Source organism: Strigops habroptila, chromosome 1, assembly GCF_004027225.2.
Source record: "Strigops habroptila isolate Jane chromosome 1, bStrHab1.2.pri, whole genome shotgun sequence".
NCBI classification, from domain to species: Eukaryota; Metazoa; Chordata; class Aves; order Psittaciformes; family Psittacidae; genus Strigops; species Strigops habroptila.
The window spans coordinates 88290724-88315384 of NC_044277.2; positions in this window are offsets into that span (position 1 = coordinate 88290724).

The window sequence follows — 24661 nt, forward strand, 5'->3', positions numbered from 1 at the left end:
CAGCACTTGTTCTCCAAGTAACTCTGAAAAGCAGTACATCGGTACACAGCTGAAGTACCAGCCATACATCAGCACCCCTAGCCCAACTCCTTTCACCTGTATAGGTCAAAGGTCTGCTCAGTAAAACCTGCCTTGTGTCCCTCTCCATTCAAAAGGGACAGTTTTTGGTCAGTCAAGTATTCCCTACAGTGGGATTTTGCAAGCTGAATCTGCTTCCCATGGCCCGAAGAGAGGTATATAGTCTTTTGTTTCTGTTTTGTTTTCACTAAGCTGTTTTACCCAGCAGTCTTATCAGTGTTCATGAAACTTTAACTGTAATGCATTTGTCTCTGCTTAAATGCTTTTTTGCAGAGTGCTATTTTGCTTCTGCTGCTTGAGATTATATTTAGCAGTATCCAAGTTAATTTATGCACATGCATTTAAAGAAGGAGTCCTAGATACAATGCATTTTTAACCATGTGAAATATATTAGTAATGGTACTTATAGAAAGAAAAGAAAAATTATTTTGGCTTGCATTAGTTCCATCTTTGCTGTATGCAGATAAATACCATACCTTTGACAGTGTAACTATATTAGGTTTGCCTCAAAGCTAACAGTCAGCAAGCCTAGTGCACAACAACCGTAACAGGTGTCTTGTGTGTGAGATGCTATTCTAGCAGGAGCTATGCACACTTTCAGCATATAGTCTCCCACGGCTCATGATGATCTACTTGAAAGTGGGAGAGAGAGCATGATAAGCATCGCACTGACTGTAACACTTGAGGAGTGGGGTATTGTTACCACTAACAGAAGTCTCCAACATGTGTTTTCTGTGTTAGAATGGAAACAGCTAAAGGCAGAAATGCATCTAAAGGTGGCTGAGAAAAATGTTAAGGAAACAAAGACTTCTTAGATTATCATAACAGTAACGGTAATGAGAAAGGATGTGGTAACCTCTCAAACAGAAGTCCATTATTAAAGGTAAGCCAAACAGCAATCAGATGTGGGGCTGGCAGACTTCTTTACTTTGCTAAAATAAGCAAGCTGTTAATTTTTAGGTTTTCCTACTAGATTCAAATGATTTGGTAGCGCAGATAGAAAAATGAAGCATTGTGCTGACAAAAACGGATGATGCTCTGCATGGCACTTGAATGCCGACAGTCAGGATGCCTGGCTGCCAGGCTGGTCTATGGAGGACCCAGCCAGAGTCACTTCCCAGCTGCTGTGGGGAGCATGTGCAGCCCTGCATCCCACTAGCATAGGCAGCCCCTCCTGCACTTGGCTGGGTCTTGCTGTTCAGGAGGGACCAAGAAAGGCAGCAGAGGGTTTTGGGGGTTATGGGTGAGGAGAAAGGTCTGGGGGCTGTTGCCTGCTTCACTGAGGGCCTCAGGCATGTTGCTTTAGAGCTAGCCAAAGCCCAAGCTGCCAGCTTATACAGTCTCTAAACAACATGGGTGCTTTACTTTATCCTGTCTCCAGTGCTGACAGGTCACGCTTTGCTCATTGCTAGAAATGCCTCAGCCTTCCTGGCAAACCCATCCCTAATCCCACCAGGAAGTCAGGAATTGCACATTTTGCTAGTGAAGTCCGCCTGGAGGCCAGCCTGGTAGCTGTCTGTGAAACAGGTACAGGATGAAGACCTGTCAGCAGGGTCAACAGCTGAGAACTGTCCTTCCTCGGCCAGTGCTCTGGGATGTTGTCTTTGGCCCAAGGGTCTTTGAGCACGTGTCTGTGGAGCAACATGTGCTTGACAGGAGAGAGGTGAGTCCCCTCACTCTCCTGTGTCTGCCAGCGTTGCCATCAGGCTGCTGGCTTAGACTCCCAGAAGCAGAGTGTGCAAGCTCGCATTCCCTCAGGCAGTGGGAGGAAACGAAGCAAGGTTTCCTGCATACTGGATGAGTGGTTTGACAATTGCAGGAATGTGTAAAGCCTCTGTGATGACAACTGTGTGTCACAAATATGAAAGCTTGAACCCTGTTCTGTTTCTGAGTGAGGTGTGAGCTGCATGCATGGGAGCCATAGGAGATGGGACGCTGCTATGGAGAGCCAGGAGAGGAGAGATTTAACTCCCAGCTCTGCCCTCAGCTCTTCTTGCTGGGCTGAGTCTCTTGAGTGCAGGCATCTTGCCTTCCCTGTGCTCTTGTTTTCAGTGCTGTTCTGGAACACCTGAAATAAGGGAAAAGGTGAAAGGACAGTTTACACTGTCTAATTGCAGGCATCTCACTTAGCTCTGAATTGCACCATGGTAAGATATCTGTTAGATAGCTGAACTTGCCTAAGGAAACTTTCCTGAGTACTACCACACACCACACAAGGAGCCTAGGTGATTCACAAGGACTGGACTTGTCCCTGGGTCCAGCTGCTGTTGAACTACACTTGTTGCTATGGGCATCTTAGGTTTTGGGTTTGGTTTTTTTTTTTGATCTAATGCTTATTTAACCTATTGCAGTTCACACTTTATACAATGTGGGTAACTGTGTGTCCCTGTCCCAGGGGCGTCTTAGTAGAATAAGTACAATCAGGGTTGTGAGGCACATGGGTCCTGTGGAAAGAGGAGGCAGAGCAGAGAGATACCACAGAGCCACACATTTCTGGCCTTTGCTCTCAGAAAATACTAGTTCCACTTAATATCAGACAATATAGTTTGCCAAGCAGATACTTTCCCCCTGAGAAAATGTAAAGCTATAAAAATAGCTGTTGAAAATACAAGGTCCAGATTGAGGCAAAATGCTTGCCAGTGACAGACAGTAGTAACTTTGCATGCCTGAGAAGAGCAAGTTGGGATCCAGAAATTACTTTGAAAGATTTCTAATGTGGGAGAACGTTTTTAAAATCCACTGAGTCCAATGTGTCACTGTTTCAAACAGGAGAAGCTGGATTCCAGCACATTTTATCAATAAAATATCATATGTAGTCAGCAGCATGTTTTTTTTTTTTTTTATTGCTTTACATCATCTCTGGGGAAAGTATTTACCTCAAGAACTATTTTGCCAGATGATGAGTAGTACTTGTACTTATTTTGGTTGTGTCCAAGCCATAACTTTGCCTCATTTGCATCTACCAGCTAAATAGTTTAATTAATTTTGCATTGTGCTTACTGACTAGTTTTAATTAGCAGTTAAATCAGTTCAGTTAACGAAAAATGTAGGTGTTTACTTGAATGCAAATCATGATGGGTTCTCAGGGCTTGATTTGAAAAACAGTTCCACACCATTGGTGCTGAATTTCTGCAGGCTTTACTCAGGAATTGAGCGCTTCTCCTCCCCCAACAACAAAGTGTGGGGCTTTATGGTTCATTAACTGGCCCAGGCATTCTTTTTCTCTTTCCTTCCTTGCTGATGTGAAGAATGAGGAATAGAGGTAGATCAAATGGGGCTTTAGTGCATACACTCAATACTTGTGCAAGAAGGGACAAGAAAATGTCTTGATTAGTGTGTGCAACTGTGTCTCCCTCCAGTGTCTGATTCCAGCCATTATTACAGCTTACACTATTTTTAGCCACTGATTTTTCTGTTGTCTGGGTGTTTGCTTACATCTGGCCAGGGTGGAAGTCATGAAAAACGACTATGAGAAGCAACTCCTGCATTCCACTGTCAGCCAGACTCTGGTAACACATGCACTGTACTATGAACATGATATACATTCTTCTTTCTGTTGTCACTGGTCTTGTGTACGCTGAATGGAATTTATCTTGGAGAAGCCCCCCTTCTGGTGATGCTGGGACAGGTGCCAATAGTTACTTTATTGACTCCTTTGAATGAGAGGTGCAGAACAAATCAAAAGCAACATGACCCTACCTCCACACAAAATTCACACATAAACTGAAAGAAAAATCTCCTTATCATTGGTATAAAAAGTGTCATTTGCCTGCGCTTAAACATCTATGTCTGCCCAGCCTCCTGCGTGTCATTATGTTGAGTTCTTCCCCACAGGGAGTAATAAAGTCTCTGTGCTGCATCCAATCTTAAAGACAAGTTACAGTAGACAAGGATAAATTTGTCCTGAGACTACAGTTACCTTACTCAGCTTTCTCAATAACCTTACCCAAAAGGGAAGATCAGAGACAAGAAGATAATTGGTGAGATCATCATAAAATGACTTCATAAGCCCAGGCCTTTCATTTGAAGGAAGCTGGCAAACTGCCTTCCTAGAAGAAGGTGTTATTCCACAGTAACTACAGATCAAAGTCAACAGGGGTAATTATTTGAGGAGTTAAGTAGGTAATCAGTTTGGGAAACAAAAAAGAAAACAGAAAAAATCCCCAAGCCCTTAGTCCTTGGAGCCGGAAGAAAAATGAGCTGGAATGCGTGCTGTCTGTAGTTTTGTTCTAAAATTAAATTTAATTTCATAAATTTAATTTTGAAACTTATTCATCAGCTGTCTTGTAGAGGGACCCTGTGCCAAGCTCATGTGACACAACTCTCTTCCCAAGCCTTGAAAGTGGAATAATTCTTACATGTTGTTCCCTATGCTTGACCTATCCCATGGAAATGGAGCCCAGTCCTATCCTCATTCATGGGCATTCTGCCTGCAAGTCCCCAAACGAGATTAAACTTCTTTTGGTTAATGATTCCAGTCTCCAGTGCCGCCCATCTGATACTGTTTTGTAGTGCTTACACTCACCCAAGCCATGAAGAGAAAATAGCTCATATAAAGGAAACCTGTTTCTCTGCAATTCTGAGAAAACATGTCTTGCTCATCCCATAAATGCGGCAATATAGCTGTGTTTGGGATGCAGGTGAGTGCTCAACCAGCGAGTGGGCTCCCCTTCTGATATGTCCTCCACATGCTAACTGCTTCTTCCTTTAATGCCATCCTGCTGCTTGTTCTCCTACATCAGACATTTACATTAATCTACAGATGCCATTAGGCAGCAATGCAGACAGTCAATACAGAGTCTGCTGCTCTCACACCAGTCTTAAACATCTATGTCTGCCCAGTCTCCTGTGTGTCTTCTTCCCTTGAAACTTCACACTGGCCTTGAAACGTCAGGAGTGTCAAGTCATTGATTTCATCTTTCAGCCAAAAATTAAAAAACAGTAGTTAGGGAGCCTAATTCTGGCCTCGGTTGCTTTGAGTGGTCTGAGAGAAGAAATGTCAACTTTTGACTCTCAACTTTTTCTACTGATTTTCTATTTGTTTATTTGTTTTTTCAAGTGTCATGTGGACGTATGAGGGAAGTGTTGTTCCTTTATCTTTCCAGAATATAGATAGATGTTTTTTGAAGCTGTTGCTTTTAAAATTTGTCATTTCAGACAGAGATTTGTAAAGAGCTTTGTACTACAGAAATGTATCACCTGGTACTTGAATTTTTAAGTGTTACAATGCAAGCTTGTTGTCTAGACTATATCACATGAGGGCACTGCATAGCATCATTTACAACGATGCAGGAAGTTGAAAAGAAAAGCTCAATCAACTTCCAAAGCTAGCAGAGCTTTAATAGGCCAGCCTTTCATTAAGTGAATTCCTAAATGTTGACAAAATTCTTTCAGATGTAAGCAGCTAATGGTTCAGGATGCATGTGATGCACTTGCCATTACACAGACGTTGATAAAAATCCTTGAAGCTGCTTTTTTCCCAGAAAGTTCACATGAGTAGAAGGGAGGAAAAAGAAAAAAAAGAGACTTCTTTTCAGTGGTTTCGTTCATGTCACAAGAAGAAGGGTCATGTGTTTTAGTTTAACTGATACATTCCAATGAAATGATTTTCAAAGGGACAGGATAAATAATAGGCATTTTATATATGGTGGCTGGTGCACATCAGATGGAGCTACTTTTTGCATGCACAATATATTTGTTATTTTGCAAGCTGGTTATAATTTATTTAAAGTCTCTATTTAATTTTACCTAATAAACTAATATAATGGCTCAGTGAAGCTTTTATGGCTGGTAAAATTTTGATGAATTATTTTAAATTTGGATGAATTATTTTAGTCACCATTTTCATTAGGATATAAAAAAAAAAAACCCATGTCATTCTCCTACACAATTCCTATTCAACTGGGGAGGTGGAGGAGAAGATATCTGAAAAATGAGTCCTCCAATCTAGGCCACATTATATTTTTGTAAATCTAAATATCAAGATAGTATCTAGAAGAGACTGGTATCTCACTTACTTTATGCATGACATTTAAACTTGCTTATATAGTTATTTGCAAATAATTCTCTATAATGCATATAATTTTGTTCCTGGCAGAAAAATATATTGCTGCATTAAACCAGTGTACTTGAGACTTGACATTTGCATAGCTGATAAAGTTGTCTTTCCTTTACAGAGTCTTTTAAAATGAGGTTCTCTTTGCTGTCTAGTCGCTAGAGATTTTCATTAGTATCCTGACGCTTTGTCTCTCAAGTTAGTGCATTTATCACCTTCCTTGTCTTCTGAAAGGTGATATGACATCTTTGCCTCTCAACATTGTGACAAAGTGACGAACAAAGCATTCAGCTGACCTCTGTATAGCAGGGGTTGGGGAGGAGGAGGAAAGAAAAATGCAAGACAAAGCAACCCCCTCCCCCCAGAAAAACCCAAAACAGCAGCAACAAAAAAAAGTTCGTCATTCTGCTACTTAATTATCAGCCAGAGCAGAGAAGCTTAATAGTCCAGCAATGGGTGGAAGGAGCTTCTCAGCATCACAGGAAACAGCATGCAATTAGTCAGGGTCAGGATGCCCAAGATCAGATTCGCTTAAGGCTAAAGAGAGACAGAGCAATGCTATGGCAGTGTCACATTCTGCAGCCCGGTTGTCTCCCTGCAGCAGGATGCCTTTTGCTTCAGTTTCTAATTAAACAACCAGGCAACCAAGCATGTCCACTCCTGGCTCACTTGTGTGTAACTTGTTTTGCATTCAAGGACCTGAAGCGCTTGGGAAGGTCTACTAAAGCAGGGGATTAAACTACAAATATAATTATTAAAAGTGGTGGATAAAACAAAATTGTCATTACAATAAGAAGTCTTGATTTGATCTCCTAAATTCACTGTCTTAGAATTTTTATAAGTTCCTCAGAGGCATATTGATGCAGCCTAGACTTTTCTCTCTGGTGCAATTTAAGCACAAGTGTCTCTGGCTATGGTTAGTAAGAGGAGCCTGTGGAGTGAGGGTGACAGCGGAATGAGCACAAAGCTTCTGGTGTAGCCTTCCAGGCCCGAAAATCTGCCCTGCCTGAGCTGGGTGTTTTATTTCTGTCTCTGTGTTTAAGATGTCCTAATGGATCTTTCCTTCACGAGTATGTCAAAGGATATTTTGAATTCATTTATACTTTTGACATTCCATAGATAAACCATGTCTCTTGAGAACAAGCACTTTCTTTCATTTGATCTAAACCTGTCTCCTGTTGCTTTCAGTTTTGGTCCCTGCTTTTTAGGTCATGGTAAATAACCTGCACACACATAAGATATCTATAGCTTAACATAAAAGGAAAATAATCCATATCATTTTTCTTCATGACATTCATGATTTTATGAACTTCAATCACATTCTAGCATTTTAGTTGACTCTTTCACAGGGAAAGTGTCCCAGATTATTTAGTCCTTCCACATACAGAAGCAATTTCATACTTCTGATCTTCTCCACTGCTCTGCTTGCTACCATTCCAACTTTCCTACATCCCTTCCGAGATGTCAGGTGTCCAGAAGCAAATGCACTATTGGACATGGCACAGTTATATACATTGACATATGTTTTTCCCATATGCATTATTTTGGCCTTATCACCAAGGTATTCCATCTGACATATTTTTACCCAGTTATTCAATTCCATGATATCCTTCTGCAGCTGTTCACAGTCAGTTTGATAACCACAGATCACGTTGTATCAGCACCAAACTTAGTCACCTGCTTGTTGGCCCTGTCCTCCAAATCATTCATGACTAGGTTGAACAACAGATGTTCCAGAATAGATTCAGTGGAATCCTCATGTGTTCCACTCCTGCTTGTCCCACATAATGCGTTCATACTACTGAAAACCAGTAATTTCACTATGGATATTATTAATTCGCTATAGAATATATGAACTGCTCGTCATTGTTATAATGGTCTAATTTGAAAGTTGCTAGCCTTTGAACTATTCTGTTAATTATTTATTCATCCTGTGTTATGCCTAAGGTCATCCCTTTCCACAGTCTGCATCTTTTTACTAGTGGTGACAGCTTTCCTTGTAGTATCTTTAATGACTACTATTAATCTGGTTCTTTCAGAGCAACTCTCTTCAGTTCCAAGAGAGATTGAATGGTACAGTACCACTCACTATATTTTCCTAATCCATTAATACGAGGCAACATTACTGGTGACCAGTTTCTTCTGTGCCAAGCCCCAGTGCGCATCTACCATATGTTCTTTGCCTGCTATCTTATTCTCACAGAAAATTTCATAATCAGAAGACTTTGGGCTTCAGGCTAAAGCAAGACGAATTCCACCTACATGTGGCACTATGCAAAACTCAATGAAGATTAGTTGATTTGGGGCAGAAGGTGATGGAGGTGTTGAAAAGGAACTTATGGAAAGACCTTCCCATTTGATATAAAAGGAAATAACAGCATTCTAGAGTAGTCTATGAATCCAGAAGAAAAAAGATTATGTCATCTTGCTGTTTCCTGGAGACCAGTTTGTAGATACACAGTTGAGGGTACTGCCCTTCCATCAGATCTGTGGATCTCAGAATAAGTGGAAATGCAAACCTGCACTTCTTGAGCACAAGCAGAGAAGACAAATTCTTCTTAGACAATAGTCACTAATGTGTCTCAGTCTTAAGGCTGGTTTGTCCTTCTGTTTACTCCTGATACTTTGCACTGGTCTTTACTATGTATTTGGTTATCTGGTAAGATTTTCCTCTGTACAAACACAGTGATCATCTTCCTAATAGAAAGCACCATAATTTGAAGCATAGTTTTATTTGTGCTAAAAGACCACAGTCTCAAAGTATAATCCAAAAGATGGTTATGTGATAAATTATCCCTGACAGGATTAAAAAAAATGTCACGTATCAGACATACAGGCCAACAGTATGTAACAGGACTGCTGCCTCTGGTAGCTTAATCCTAACAGATTTCTAGTCACATGTATTTCAGGATGATAAAAGGCTCACACAAATTCTTTTACAGCTTTTGAAGGCTCCTCCAGACCAGATGAAAGGCTCGGTCGATCATATTCTATAAATCAGAAACTTTTTGCACAAGCAATACTAAAATTTACAGTATTGGCCCTTTTATTCTTCAGAGATTACCAGGCAGATATAACAGAATTGTTTCCGACGTGAGGTTTTCAGAGATTCAACAAATTAGGTGCACTGTATCCTTTCCCTCTTTTTCCCCTGTCTATTAACACACTGTTTTGTGACAACACTTTTGCAACCAGCACATTTTGTGCTCATCATGTTCATGAATGTTTATTCTTCTTGCCTTCATAACCTATTGGCAGAAAATATGGTTCTTGAGATCCACTGGAGTTTTGATTGCTTTTCCTCCAAGGTATCGCTAGGAAAAACATTAAGTGAAAAGCTTCTTAAAACTGATGCTTCGTGCTGCTGTTTCTTCTCATTTTCTTTGCTTTGTTTCTTGATGTCGAACACATACCACACACCAGAAGGAAGGGAGAGGACAAAACAAAGAGAAGAAATCCCATTCTACATGGAAGGTCTGTACATTAGTCTCACCTTATAAAGAGAACAGTACAACTCAACAGCTTCTTGCTCTGCCAACATTACAAATGCTTTTGAAACCTTGCCAAGAGAGTGGTAACTTATCTTTTTTTTTTTTTCTTTTCTTTAATGCAGTTTTCCAGACAAGCTCAAGGTTGCAGAATTGTTTGTAAGCTCTTAGGGCTTGGCCTGTGAGCCACCTTTTTGCCCAAACTTGCTAGTGAGCTAAACAGCTTAACTCAGCTCTCAAATAAAGAGATACAAGCCCTCATAGGAGCCCATAGCGTGATTATTTACGAGAAAATCTTTAGCCTGGATTGCTTCCATTTTGTGGCTTTCCAATATGCTGTAGATGGGCTTGGTCCTGTCCTTGTGGAAAAAAGAGGCCAAACTCTTCCACTGTGCTTGCTGGCATGTGTTGCTTGAGCTAGTAAAAGCAGTATCTGCAATTTGCGTAGTCTGAGGCTCAGAACACAGGATCCACCAGCTCAAGCTACTGGTCGACCATGGTCATTATCACATTTCTGGCAGTAACTGCTAGCAGATGCTTCAGAAACAGAAAAGGCAAACAACACGTTGCATCTGGCCAAGTGGGAAGTAGCATCCAATAGCAAGGAACATTATTTTCTGACATTTGTTTTGATCAATGTGTGCCTTGAAACAAACAGTGCAATTTTCTCGTGTTTAAGTATAGTTTCTTCTGTGTTGTTTGCAGAGGAGCTTGATATATTTTTCTAGAAGGTAAATAATAATAATAATCATCAGATAAACAGAAAGGGAAACAACTCAGAAATGGAGCATGAGGTATGGTGAGTTCCTTAAAATTCACTTCAATGACTGATGAGAATTCAGTGGGGAAAAAAGATGTATTTTTATTTAAAAAATAATGTTAGTGGGTTTTTTTAATGGGAAAAAATTCGAAGACATTTTTAATTTGCCACTGTAGTTTTTGATCAGGAGTTGAGTTTCATCGTATGTTGCCACATGATGTTTCACAAACATAGCCATAAGCACCAGGCAAGCATGTGATTACTTCTATTGACCTGCATGTCATAGTGCATGAATGGCTGCTCTGTTTGCAATGGGTCTTCAGATCAGGCTTGGATACATTACCTAATTGACCGTCTGCATGTGCCCTTCTCTTTGGGCCTGCTGAACTTCTTGTACTCTCTCTTCCCCTCCCCAGCCCATAACCATTCCTCAGATCTTTCTTTAGGAGGGAATGAATACGAAGCTGCTCTTTGTCTCATTAACCAAACTGTCTGGGTTTCTTGGCTGGCTTCTTGTTATGTGGCAGTTTTGATTAGACCATATGCATTTTGGGAACTACAAATACACTATATGTCCTCTGTGGGGCAAATGGGCAACATTTTTGGCTTCAGTTTAACTGGTGGGTCCAAGGAATTGGGACTGGAGTTCTGCTTTATTGAACTGACTTTTTGAAAATATATAAGCTGCCTTCTAGTCACACGCTAGTCTTCACATGCTGAAAAGTACAGGCTTCCATATCATCATCACTCATGTACCTTAGCCTCAGTAAGGCAGGACCGCTTGGAAGGGTACAGGATATAATTAAGCCTTTACGTTTAGCCCTCTTTTGCAGAATCTGCTTCCTTAGTATTTTTGTTAGGCTGTTACAGCCTGTCTACCTGCTATAGTTTGTCCAACCTTGTCCTTTACTCAGGCCTGTAAAGAGCAGGCATGTGATAACAACTTTCAGCCCCATTATGGACCTGGGTTTGATTGGAGGGAATGACCCGGGTCAGAGAGGTTCTTCAGCTTTTCATTGTGCGTAAAGTCATAATCTCAGTGGCCAAACATGTCCTTAGGGACAGAAAAACAATAGAGATTGTGAAGGCATTTTTAGATGGAAAAGGGTCTTCATGATCCCTTCACTGGTAAAGTTAAATGTCTTTTTACTCATGGTTTAATGCATAAATAGAAGTTTCTATAGAAGGGTAATACATTTGGTTTGATCACAATCTCCTAAAATATTGGACTTGCTTATGTTGTTCTAAATAGAGATTACGTATAAATCATATAAACCTGATGCTACTTAGGTTCTTAAGCTGTACAGCTGCAATAGTATTGCTACCTATATGTAATACAAGACCAGGATACGTCTTTTGATAAATCAAAGGCAGTAGCCTGCTACAACTGAAGTAACACAGCTGACTCTGTTGGTAAAGAGGATGCTTCAGCAGATCCTTAGGGAGCTTTGCATTGTATAGGAATCCCCATCTACACAATGAGTGTAGGCATCTGGTATGCCAACATCCCTGAGAGTCCCCTAACCTAACCATCTGCCCTAAGATGTTCTTCCCTGTGAAGAGAGGCACTAAACTATAAAAGTTATTTTGTAATTCAAGCTGTTTGTAGGTGGAATTGAGAAACTGGCAATGGATAATACAGTCCAATTTTGGCATTTTTTCTTAAACAAATTATATATCTGAAATTGTTGTCAGTACTCTGCCAGCTCTGTGTAGAGGGGATGCTGTATCAACACAAAGAACACCATATACTGTTACGATAAGACTGAGCAGGCAGAAACTTGTTTTAGTGAGCCTAATTCACTCACACAGTCAAGACGCCTTCCTTCATTAAAAAAAAAAAAAAAAAAAAAAAAAATGAAAGGAGGAAAAAAGGAAGCTGTATTAGGCAGAAAGTTAGAAAATTGTGTTTTGTTTTGCCTCAAGAACTTAAAAATAAGGGAACTCTTCCAGGATACTGGAAATCTAATATGGACCAACTTCTTCTCTCACCCTTTTCACAGTGGCCTGACTGGGAAGCTATATGTACATCCTCTCTGAGTGAAGATTGCATCTTTTTTGCCACTATAGTATTATAAGCATTATGCAATGAAAACAATTAAAGAGCAAGGCTTTCTCATGCTAAACTCCTGGATCTTGTGAAGACAGTGACAAAACTTCCACTAAGACTGAATGCCTCAGGATTTTGCTCTGAGTTTTTACTCAAGCAGAATTGTCATTGAAGCTCAAGGTTTGCCAGAGGATAGACTTAGTGTGATTCAGAGGTTGTTGCTGGACTAGGAAGGTTGCTACCCCAAGTGTGTAGTTTTCTGCAGCTCTCCTGTGACTATTTTGCACATATGGATGAAATATAACTCTTAGAATACACATGTCTCTATATTTCTTACTTACCTAGGAACCCTATGGGTCAAGAGTTAAGCGCCATACAAACTACAGCTATAAATAGAGCGGAAAGTGTCCTTAAGAGAAACGTTCTTTTCCCTCCCTTATTCCCAGCTGAGTGATTCTAGGATTTGTGGTTTGGATTTTGTTGGGGTTTTTTCCTGTGTTGGTTTTTTTTTTTTCCCTTAAATAGCTGATAGGTTTCTTGATTGGAATGGAAGGGAACAGCCATTTTGCTTCCTCGACCTTGTTCTGTGCTGATTTCCACTCGGTGTGCACACACTGATTTCACTGAAATGGTATGAACAGTTCAGCACCTAGGCTCCATTCAGAGGAAGACTTCTCTGTGGATCAACCCCAACATAACATGATGTCGGTAGGACAGAGAGTTTGGCTCATAAGCACACATCTGTTTCCCTGTGATATCCCCTGCCCCCACCACTCAGTTTGCTCTGTTCATAAAAGCATGGCTTATGAATTTGCCTGTTAAAAATATGGTCTGCTTTTCCAATGCACTGGTTTTACTTTCTGATTCATATAGAAAATATGTTCTGACAGTGCAATATGTATTCAAGGTTATTCTTACTGGTAGTAAAAAGCAGATTATCTCTGGAAACATATGGAGTCCTGTGCATACACATATCTCATGCCAAACTGGAGGAGGCAAGTGGAAACAAATGCCAGCAGCACTTCAGGAAAAGAGTAGCTGCAAGTTTTCCTAAACCAGGCACAGCAAGAAAGAATACTATTGGGCCAAAGCAGAGAAAAGTCAGAAGGAAAGGCAAGATAAAAAAATCTTAATAAAATGTATGCTCTGTCATACCTTTTATCCTGTCTCAGTTACAACTCCATTATACACTAAAAGATTCAAGAATGTATAGCACAGAGGAGCCTACATCACAACCAATAGCAAAATGATTAATGAGGAAAATGGGAAAAGATTCAAAGTGTCAAGCTTAGTTCAGGGAATCCATGTGTAAGTTAAAACTCCAGCCTAGTAAACATGTCCAGCCTACTATGCAACATGTCCATGGTTTCACCAGATGCTGAGGTGGGGGAAGATGACTTGTGTGGAATGGCATTGCACAGACCCTCCATGGCTGTTTCTAGTATTTTTTTCTGGGATGAATGTCATTTGTGGTCCTTTCTGGTTTATAGCTAAAAGATGAGATGACAAATTATCTCAGGGCAGTGAAGAAGGGTTGCTGGTTACACAGAAAATTTAGTTGTTTTGAGAATCATAAGAGAAAAGAAAAAATGATGGTGTCTAGAGTCTAGGTTACCCTGCACAATTTGGAAGGAATTTGGTGAGTGATCACTTTGCTTCCAGAAAAGGTATTAAAGATCCTCTTTTTGAAGGACTGTGGAGGGAACATGACCATCCTGCAGCTGGGATGCTACGAAATGAACAGAAAGAAACACATGTGCTGTACGAGAGAGGTACTGAAGTGAGAGTTTGTGAGTCTCTCCTGATGCTTTTAACACTTTCAGAAATTGCAGATGTGTGTGAAGCCAGCAATGTTTATATTTCCTTTATTATCCTTACTGCTATAGGTGAGAACAAGCAAGTCCTGGAGCATGCAGAGTTATTTGCAAGGATGAATCAGAGTTTATCTAATGGAGGCAGGAAAGGTCATTTTCATCATTGCAACAGATGGCAGTTTGGGTACTGATACCTGGACCTGGTATTCCTACAGATTTTTCAGGTTGCTCTATCAGGACTGCTTTATGCCTGAGCCAAAGTCCATAGAAACAAATTGCTGTGTTCTTTTTCAATGGACTCTGAGTCACAATAGGTCCTTTTATGTCTGCATACCCTTTGCAAGAGCACACGAGGTGCCATGAATACCACGGCGAGTGCCAGGGCTGTAACTGCCATGTCTGTGGAGGTTTTGTAACAGAACTTGAGGGAACCCTTGCAAACTCTCAAGGCAGTGGCCCCAAGGCAAGCTGCCCTACTGAGCCTTTATTTGAAACAGGGCCAGTGCTACTCTGCTATCTCCTGGGGCATAGGGACGCATCCATTAAAGCGTGTGTGGTGTTCTGCTTCTGAGACATGGGGAACAACAGAGAAGTTAATAAATAAACACAATTAAAAACCAAATCAGGTCTCTCATGAACACATTGTCTTCTCTCTTTGCTCAAATTCTTTACATTCCAAAATCATATTGGAAAATGGGAGGCAAATGCACAATAAATGCTGTAAGCTGCTTTTTGGGCCATGCTGTTTCCATTTCTATGGCTATTTGAAAAGTGCATGAATGCAAAGCACTTTTAAACACTCTAAAAATCAATTCAGAAGAAACAATAGAAGAACATTTATTCTTCTTTTATTCAATGTTAGTATTGCTGAGTTTTGCCTGATCAGATGTTGCAGAGTTTCAAATCTGTTCAACCATAGCTGTTAACAAAACCGTCCTTCTTTCACCAAAATTAAAAAATACACATTTATTTTAGAAGATGTCTTTGGGTTTGGTTTTTTCTTTGTTTTTTAATAAATGAAATGAAGATGCGATTTATCCATTACCAGTGCCAATACTCATCATGATCTCTGGGAGTAACGGTCACAAGGCTTTGCACACATACTGTTTGCTTGGTATTTGCACAATTATTTGTAATTGTGAATGCCCAGTTTTAACTCAGCAATACTGCTCCTGCGATTTCAGGGTTGGTGTTTTGTTTTTTTTTTTTAAGAACACATGTTCAAGATAAGTAACGATTTTTCAGATAGAGGCTGGAAAAGCTTAAATCTTTCCTCTCTGTGTGGTAGTTTCCCTTCTCTTTCTTTTCCTGGACAGAACTGACAAGCAGGCATTGTCCCTCCAGTGAGCTCTGCAGTATTACTTTGACCCTAACCCATCAATCTGCCTCAATTGGATAATGATCTGTAATCACTTTCTTTCAGGGGAGTCTATAAATTTGCCAAGGCCCCATTCTTCTCTGAAGGCCTCCTTATGTTCATTCCCATTTGTGCAAATGCTCTCTCTTTTACAGCACTAAATAGCCATGCACATGGCCCTTTCTGTTTAGAGGCACCAGGCTGTTCACTGTTGATTTTCCATGGCTCTGCTCTCTAAAAGGAGGCAAAGCTCTACATGCCAGGACTCAGCAGGGTGCAAGATGAAGCCACACCACTTCAAGAGCAGCCGCTTTTCTCATTAAGACTGACCCATCATTAGGCTGCTTTGTGCTAGCCCTTGTAATCGATGAGAGTACTGTGTAGTGTGAAAAAGCTAATAAAGATGAGCATGAGGTGGTAGAAAAGGGGTCGAGGTGGGGGGGTTACGGGGTGGGGAGCAAAGACACTAACCCCTGTTATCAAGGAAGCCCTCCTTCCCCAGAGCTTAGCCACATCAGTGAGGGGCAAAGCTCAGGATAACTGGCAGGGTGCAAACCCCTCTCAGTCATTTCTTTGATTATCTTGCACTTAATTCCCCAAGCATCCTTGTTCTATCCTCTTTATTGGACCTAAGAAATAGAACAAGCATGAAAGGAAGTTCATATCCTCCTTCCTTAGCCGACTTCCTTCTTCTGATTAAAGAAGATCAAAGGCTGGAGAGCATCTAACTGAACTTGTGTTCAGCACAAGAGAAAGTCCACGTGTGTGTGGAGCACTGGAAGGTTTTTCTCGTATTGTCCTGAGAGTTTCTAAGGTGCTGAGAAAATCACTTAAAAGGTCTGAGAAGGTGAAACATGTTAAATTTGCTAATGTGTCTGGGGAAGCACCAAGTGTGTGCTTGATCTATGTCATGTTGAATACACTCTGCAAGAACTGTAGGGATCAGAGAGAACAAACAAGAAAATAAGTAAGCTCTAACAAATGTGCAGTGTTGAGAGAGCATTGGCCATGACAAAGATGATATTCTCTCTGTACTGCAGAGATAGCCACACTTTTCTAGAAGTGCTATGCATATGGACATCACACAAGAAATAAGCAGCAGGAATCTGCAGATATGACAATGTGCCTTACTGAAATGAAAGGATCCTCTTGGGGGAGGATGAATAGTGCCTGTAACATTGTGTACACTGGTGAGAAAACATATGTAGAGTGAGGTTGCAAAGGGATAGTGTCAGATGTTGTACAAACGTGGGAGAGCTCAGAGACAATTTCTCCCTTCTGAACAGGTGGCCTGCAGAGCCTATACCACTCTTCAGAGCAATGCTGTCCATGCCTTCACACATACTCTGGTTTGCTTTGTGTGCCTCCATGCACTAGAAACAGTCAACACCTCATTGTCTCTCCACTGTGTCCCTCTCCACATCTCCCAAGGGCAAAGAAGCAGAGAGACAGCAAAGTGTGTCACTCACCCCCATAGCCTGAGAGCACATTTGTGACTGGCATTGCATGAAAAGTGTAACAAAAAGATGACCACTTGCACTCTCCCTCATAGCTGTCACTCATCTGAGTCTGGTGAAGTGGTCAGAGTTTTTAGTATTTAGCTTTTACCTTCTTGGATATATGCAGAATTACACGGATAAGATCATAAGCTTGTGAATTAATGTTGGCGTGTCAATAAAGTTAAGTCCTGTCCATAGCAGTGCTCAAATAGCAGGGAGTTGTTAAAAGCTGCTTATGTGCCTAATCACCACATTGCTGATATTATTGAATGCCACTGCTATTTTTTGTTTATAGACATCACCTTGTTTAGCGAGTTGAAGCCTCTCCCTTCCACTAAACACCTTCATCCCAACCATTATGCACCATTCAATCCTTTACTTCAGCTGAGTTCTACAAATACAGTATCTGTGCCAACACCAGAATTTTAGAATTGCTGTGAATAGACTGTGCTCAAGTGTGGCAATATCCTCCGAGTTCAGAAATGTATGGGAATTGTGGGTTTTGTTTGCTGAGGCTTTTTTTCTTTCATTCTTTGACAGAAGCACATTCTAAGAGAATTGCATAACAGGTACCCACTTCAAAACAAAAGCTGCAGTATCTTCTGCTAGCATTCTGCATTAGCTGTGACATTCAATGTGTTTCACATGGTATTTTGTGTTGCTGTCAAAGAGAAGCCACACAGATTTACTTGATTTGAAATAGGGATGCCTGGCAAGTCGTTATGGGCAATCTGGATGAATTGGCATTTGCCTTATTTTCATTCTAGTCAATATTCCAAATTATAACCATCTCAAAGGTAATTTGTTTCTATTGCATTAAAAATTCCATTGGAAAGTTGCTTTTTATTGTAGCTTGTTAAATGCTTAATTGATATCATGTAATAAAAAGAATCAAAACCCCCTCTGGTCTCTCTCAGGAGCTCAAGTTAGCTACAGTGGAGACAGATCTGTTGCCATTTCCAAGTTCTTCTGTAGTGATCTAGCAATTCATCAGTGTCAACGACACATGGGAACTCTCATGTTTGTAAAAGCCTGCAAGGGATCCACGTCCTACATTTCAATAAAAATCACAAAATATATTTCAAGGTGGTCAAAATTAGAGAAACATCAGGCAAATAATTGTTAGCCCTTTTCTGAAGTGGATGGTAAAACATGGAGAAACATGCAGAAGCAAGAAGTTAGTAACTGCAACAGGAAGGTGAATCCTCCTTTGAAGTACCTAGGATATTGGAAATGAAGTATATTGTCAGGATGCCAGATTTATTTGGCTACTGCAGGAGGAGAAGTGGTATGAGAACCTAAACAGGCAAATACGTTAATACATACCTGTCACAGAAATCACAGTGGAGCAGTCGTGGAGGGACTGATGAAGATCTCATATGATTCATTGCTTTATCTTCACTGGCCTATACCATGGTGGGGATTTTTCTCCACCCTCTCTCTACTTGTTCCCACCTGATTGTTTATGTTCTTGTCAGTAGTTGCAATGAGCTCATGAGGAGGTAAGCTTGAGTCTGTCTCATGCCTCACCATCAATGTGTAAGAACAGATACACTGTAGCCTGTAAAGAACAGCATCATAACACACCAGATTCCTTGCTGCCACACGTTGTGTTTTATGGGCAATTGCCTCAGTCTTCCACCAATTAAGATGGGGCAGCATGAGAGCAAACACACATACTTAGTGTACTCAGTATTCTCATTCAGAGCTACCAAGATTTTGGAATACTACAGCAGGTAGTCTGATATTTATATATGTAAAAGTTGTAGCCTGTAGTTGCACAGCCTTTATGTTGATGTTTCCTACAATTTATTTTTTTTTTCTCTTTACTTTTCAGGACATAGTTATCTCAGGCTGATCAGGCAGCTTTGTGTAGAAAGTTCAGACTCACATTGTTATGTTGTTTTCTAACTTACTGATGAAATTGGATCTCCAGAAGACAATAATTGAAAGATATGAAGTGCTGGGGACAGCACCTGTACACATAAAGTTATTTTACTTATTTCCATGTCCTTAATACTCGGAAACATGGCAGAAAAAACCCTTTCTTTTACAACTTACTGATCAAAAATGCCATGTGTTAGCACAGATATACATGTTGAATTCTTTCAGGACACAAAAATTAGAATGTACATGACATCTGTTCATATTCAAAATAAGGACTGTAATGAGGAAATTCTCCCCTCTGATCCATCAGTGTGATCTATGCGTGGAGACTGTATCAATTCCTTGACCAAAATCTTAGTTGGCAATTTGCTGATGATCTGACTGGAACACTAAATCTTTCTGATTTATCTATCACTTCCTTCATGCTGCAAAAGCGAAAACACTGAAAATGTGCTAAGCACAGGAGTGCTAAAATATATTTTGAATGCCCAGCAATTGATTATGTTGCTACTATATTCTGCCTAAATCAATGTCATAGAGTTAAAATAGCAAGCATTTGCTTGCATTGTGAAAAAATAATGTTCAGATTAACTTCATAAAGAACTGCTTTGTGAGATCTTAGGTGTCCACTGATATCAGTTGCTATCTTCCTGATTTTCTTAATTCCTAATATCATATTGCAAACCTGATTTCTGTTTGTAGCAGTTTGTGTTTCTGTTTTTCACCTGTTGTTGAAGTGGGTGCATGTGTAATATACTCTTCTTACTCAGGGGATTTTTACTTAAACTTGTTGTTCTAGACAAATCTCTCCCTGAAGACATCAGGCCTTACTCATATGTTTGAAGAAATATACATTGCCTCTTCACACTCTCTAAATGTCATCTGCTGGTCATTGTTTTTCTTTCTTTTTTTTTAGTATTTATTGTTATTTTAATATAGTCCTAATTCTAACACAAATTCTCATGTTTATGCTAACACATCTAATAATAACAAAATCTTAGGAACTCGTGAGTGGGAAATCTACTTGCACCTGGCATCATTGCTTACAAAGGATCAAAGCTATCCAGAATCTAGGGATGCTGTCTTATATTCATGGCTTAGAATAAATTACTGTAGGTGACTTTTTTCCCTCTCAAAGCTGTCTTCTCCTGGTCTAATAATCTCAGTTAATAAAATGTTCTTTTCTGAAATCTATCTAATTCCCACCAGGAGTTGCATGATTCTGTTTTCTTTTTAACTGACTAATTATTATTATTGTAGACATTTTATTTACTCCAAAGTGGTTTGAGGATAATTGATTAGGTTGCACCATGTCATGAAAGAACAGATGGCAGGCTAGTCTGTCAGCTCATCCATAGCATGTGAGAATGCTAAGAAAATTAGAAAGGAGGAGAAAAAAAAGGAAAAAACAAGAAGAAAGAAAAAAGAAGGTGAATAGGAGCGGGGGGAGGAAAAAGCTACGCTGTGCTTGCAAGACAAAAAACTTCTTGTAGTGGGTGGTCCTTTGGGAAGGTAATCAGAGATCTGCAATATGTCCACTACAATCAACAAAAGGGTACAATACTTCTCTGCAGGGAATTGCGTAGGGAAGAACTTGTTTAAATAAAATTGCAGGGTTGTCAGAATGTTAAACTAATTCTCTAATGTTCTGTGCATTGTCTGGGGAATTTTGGCTTTGCATCATTTGCTGTACTGGAGTTCTGAAAAAATAATTTAATAGAAGTGTTTTGGATTGTGTTAACATGTACTTTAGCTTTGGAAACCCTGACTGTGTTTAATGACAACTAAAAACACTAATAGACAAGCTGCACTCTCCCATGTTCTCTCCCTGCATCCTCTCCCAGATTTTACATTCCTCTTCACTTAGTAAAATTGTTTATCTTTATCTCAATGCAAAGGGACTCTAGTTTGCTGTTATTTTGATTGGGTTGCGCCTGCATTTTTGTGTGTGTTAATTATTTATCAGTGATGGATCACCATGGATAAAACTCTACATGGGTTACTTGCATATAGAGGAATATAAAATCTTGGACTGATCTCACTTTAGCATTTATATATGTATGTATGTGGAAAAGGGGGAAACAGTAAGAACATGGCAAAAAGAGAAACATGCACTGTCCATCCCAGAGCTCACCAAAATTATTAATCATTATACCTCCAGAATCCAAAGATACCAAAAGGACAGATCCAGAAGAAAGTAAGGGATTCCTGTGCAAAGGTTTATCTTTCTAGACCTGATTCTCCCTTATACATTAGGAGGTATTTATGCCTTTGCAAAGTAGCATTAAGTGTCAGCAAACCAAAAAGGCAAGACTTCAGCACCATCCTTCCCATGAGATGCAAAACAGGGAGCATATAACTCCCAGTCAACAGGCACTCTGACAAGGTCATTGCATCAGCTGGAGGGCTGAGCCCAGCAGGACTCTTCCCCAGGTTAGCCCATTTTCTTCCCCTCAGCATCCTATCGGTCACCAAAGGATCTGCCATGGAGCTCCCACAGACCAGCACGGAGGAAGACTCCTCTCACTGCCCTCTTGTAAGTAATTGTGTGCAAGGATGGGAGAAAATAGCGCTGTTACAGGAGTTTCTTGTTAGGCCGCTCTACAAGCTTAGGTTTATGAGAAACCTCCTCCTGTACCATGACTCCATTGTTTTATGTGTTGGACAAGTAAGTTTCTTGCCCCTAAAATCTTACAATCCTGAAAGGAAAGGAGGTCACAGGGATTTGTCATTAAATACAGAAAGGGACACGATTAAACCTTTGCAATCTAAGAGCTGCTCAGCCCAAAGTCTTTCCCTCCCTCAAGTGTATAACTATGCTTTCATTTAAGTAATTCCAGTAGAAACTACTGGTTATATTTTACTTCCATGAGATAATCTTCTCCCACTAGTAACTATGAACCAGCAAAGTCCTGCTTGTGATTTTTCTGGGTGTGCTAGGCTTTCCACACATCTGCAATAGCCATTATCCCAGTGACTGGCTTTTCCGCTGTCTGCACACCTTCCCCAGCTCCAAACAGCTCCAAAAAGATCTGCCCTCATCACATTCACAAAGCTTTGCTGTTCAAAGGAAAAAATGACTAGAGTTTGATTGCTACATAACTATTTGAAGCTTCCCCTTTATCAAAAGTTGTCAGTGAAGATCAGTTCTTAACTGGATTGTGAGTGAAGGATTAATTACACTGACCACAGATGGGCATGGTGCAAAATCAGTAAGCTCCCCACACAGCTCTCTAAAAGTACTTTAATTATGGCCTGCATAAATTTCTACTCCAGTTTTTGGACTCCCTTAAGCAGAGACTACCAACTGTCCTAAATTGCTTGGTGGTTTGCTGAGGTGGAAACATATCCTCAGTGGACTAAACTCATTACTGGGAGGTTTATTAGCAAGAAGGTAGTGTAAGTCCATTAATAAATGAGGAGTGAGGCAAAATCAATTATGATTTTAATATGACTGAACCACTAAGCTTCTTTTTTTGAATCTATCTTTTAAAGGGAAATAAAAGAATACGGGCAATTAAGAAGCAATGAAGACCATAGCTGGTATGGTTATTGGTAAATGCAGGTAAGTAAATACCTGAGAAAATTAAATGCACAACTGAGCAGAACACACTGATGACAGTCCCTTCATCTTAAGGAAATTTGTGAACATACTAAATCACTTAGAGTTACTTTTGAAAGCTGAACCACTGATCCCTGGAATAAAACAGCGTATGTAAAGCATAGAGTGTAAAGTGCAGGAGAAGTGAGCTGGAGGAGAGAGAAATCAGTCATTTAGCATCCAGTAAATGTAACGTGTCTGTCCAGTAAAATGATGGAGCTATTACGATGGAAAATCTGAAAAGCAGTAGCAAAGAAGGGTACTATGGAACTAGCAAGTACATACTCCAAACTGTGCCACAGCAGCTTGTGTACTATGGCTGCTCTCAGCTGAATGACAGAAAGCGCAGATGAAGGGAAGAGGACAGAGGTAATATTTCTGGATCTTAAGAAAACATTAGGTCATGTGCTTCACAAAATTTCCTTTGGAAAACAATGTCAATTGGCAGGGATGGGAACACTGTTACAGTGGCTAAAAAAGACTAAATTTTTCTAAAGGAAAACTTGAGACAAATGACAATAGGTTTCTTATGTTGGAGTTTGAGTTTTTGCAGGAATTGGCATATGGACTGGTTTTCTACAGCATCTTTTCTAACAATCTGGAAGATGGAATAGAAAATATGTGAACACAATTTGGAAATAATAATGATATTTCAACTATAGAGTATGATGAGGGTCTGGAAATATTAACAGTGCAAGAGGAAATGAGTAGTAGAAGGACTACTGATGTACTGAAGTGAAAGGGAGCTACAGCACTGAAACACACAACTCATCACTTGGCAGTGCTTATATGGCACAGAACACTACTTTGTCTGGAGCAAAAACCAAAAAAAATGAAACAAAACTCAGATGGGAACTAACAGCTGAGGTGGGAGTATAGCTCCAACTTGCCTAAGCATGGAAGGCACATGATAAGGCTATCTAGCTGTGCAGGCTGAAGGCTTGGCTAAAGATCCACTGTGACCAGATATTTCAGAAAGAAACAAAATGAAGAAAAACACCCTAACAAATAAAAAACAAGTCACATGGATAAGACAGAGATGGGGAGTGATGAAAGGGATTTGAACACCACCAAGAAACCCTAATGTCCTGTTTCAGCCAGGTCTTGCTCCATTATCATATACATACAGTGATGTCTTCCTGCTGGGAGTCTTTGTAAGCCTGTATTTGTCATTCTCAATTGTCACTAAGTGAAGTTACATTGCTGCTGTATTTTTGTAGCTTCCAAATGTTATAGTTTAAGAAGAGATGTCAGATATCTTTTTCTTTTTTTTTTTTTTTAATTGTTTCAAGGCCTTTGTGGTTTTACACAGTGAAGGACTTTTTTTTTTTTTAAATGGACTTTGAATATTTTCTGTGCACTCTTTTTCAAACCATTTTTCACTTATACACTCCCCAGTAGTTTAAGACTGACAGTACATATTAATGGAAGCATATATGTCCAGTATCAAGCAGATAAGAATCAAGCAGATAGTTATAATTTAATTTATTTTATCTATGCCCTGGTTGGATTCCTGGGCTGGTTTTGAGAAACAGACTTGATTAAGTGAGGATTTGATCCACTACTCACATACACCAGGGAGAAGGCTCACATTATTTTTAGTCAATAGGGGTCAGGCTTGGAAAATTCTGCTTGACTTGAAGAATAGTAATTTACAGATTTTTTTTTGTCTATTTCAGGAAGATCATTGTGAGTAATTCTGTAAAAGACAATACGTCTTTGATTTTCATCAGTTCTTGTAGTTTTATTAGAAGGTCTTCTTGAACTTCAGGGTAAGAGTTTGTCTTTTAGATCTATACTTCAAGATGAAGAAATGTGGATTGCTGACATTCTTGATTGCTTTATAAGGAAATGTGAACAGCTGTAATTAATGGGATGACATGCTATATCAATTTTCTCTACCTTAAATATTAGAAGTACATTTTCTTTGTCCTGGTTGAATGATTTCATTACACTGAAATGGCTGAAATGTTTATGTTCTTACTGTAATGTTTTGATAAATATTTAGTTTAAAAGATTACTTCCTGGAACAATTTCTACTATAAGAAATGGCAGCCTGAAAATTTGCTAAA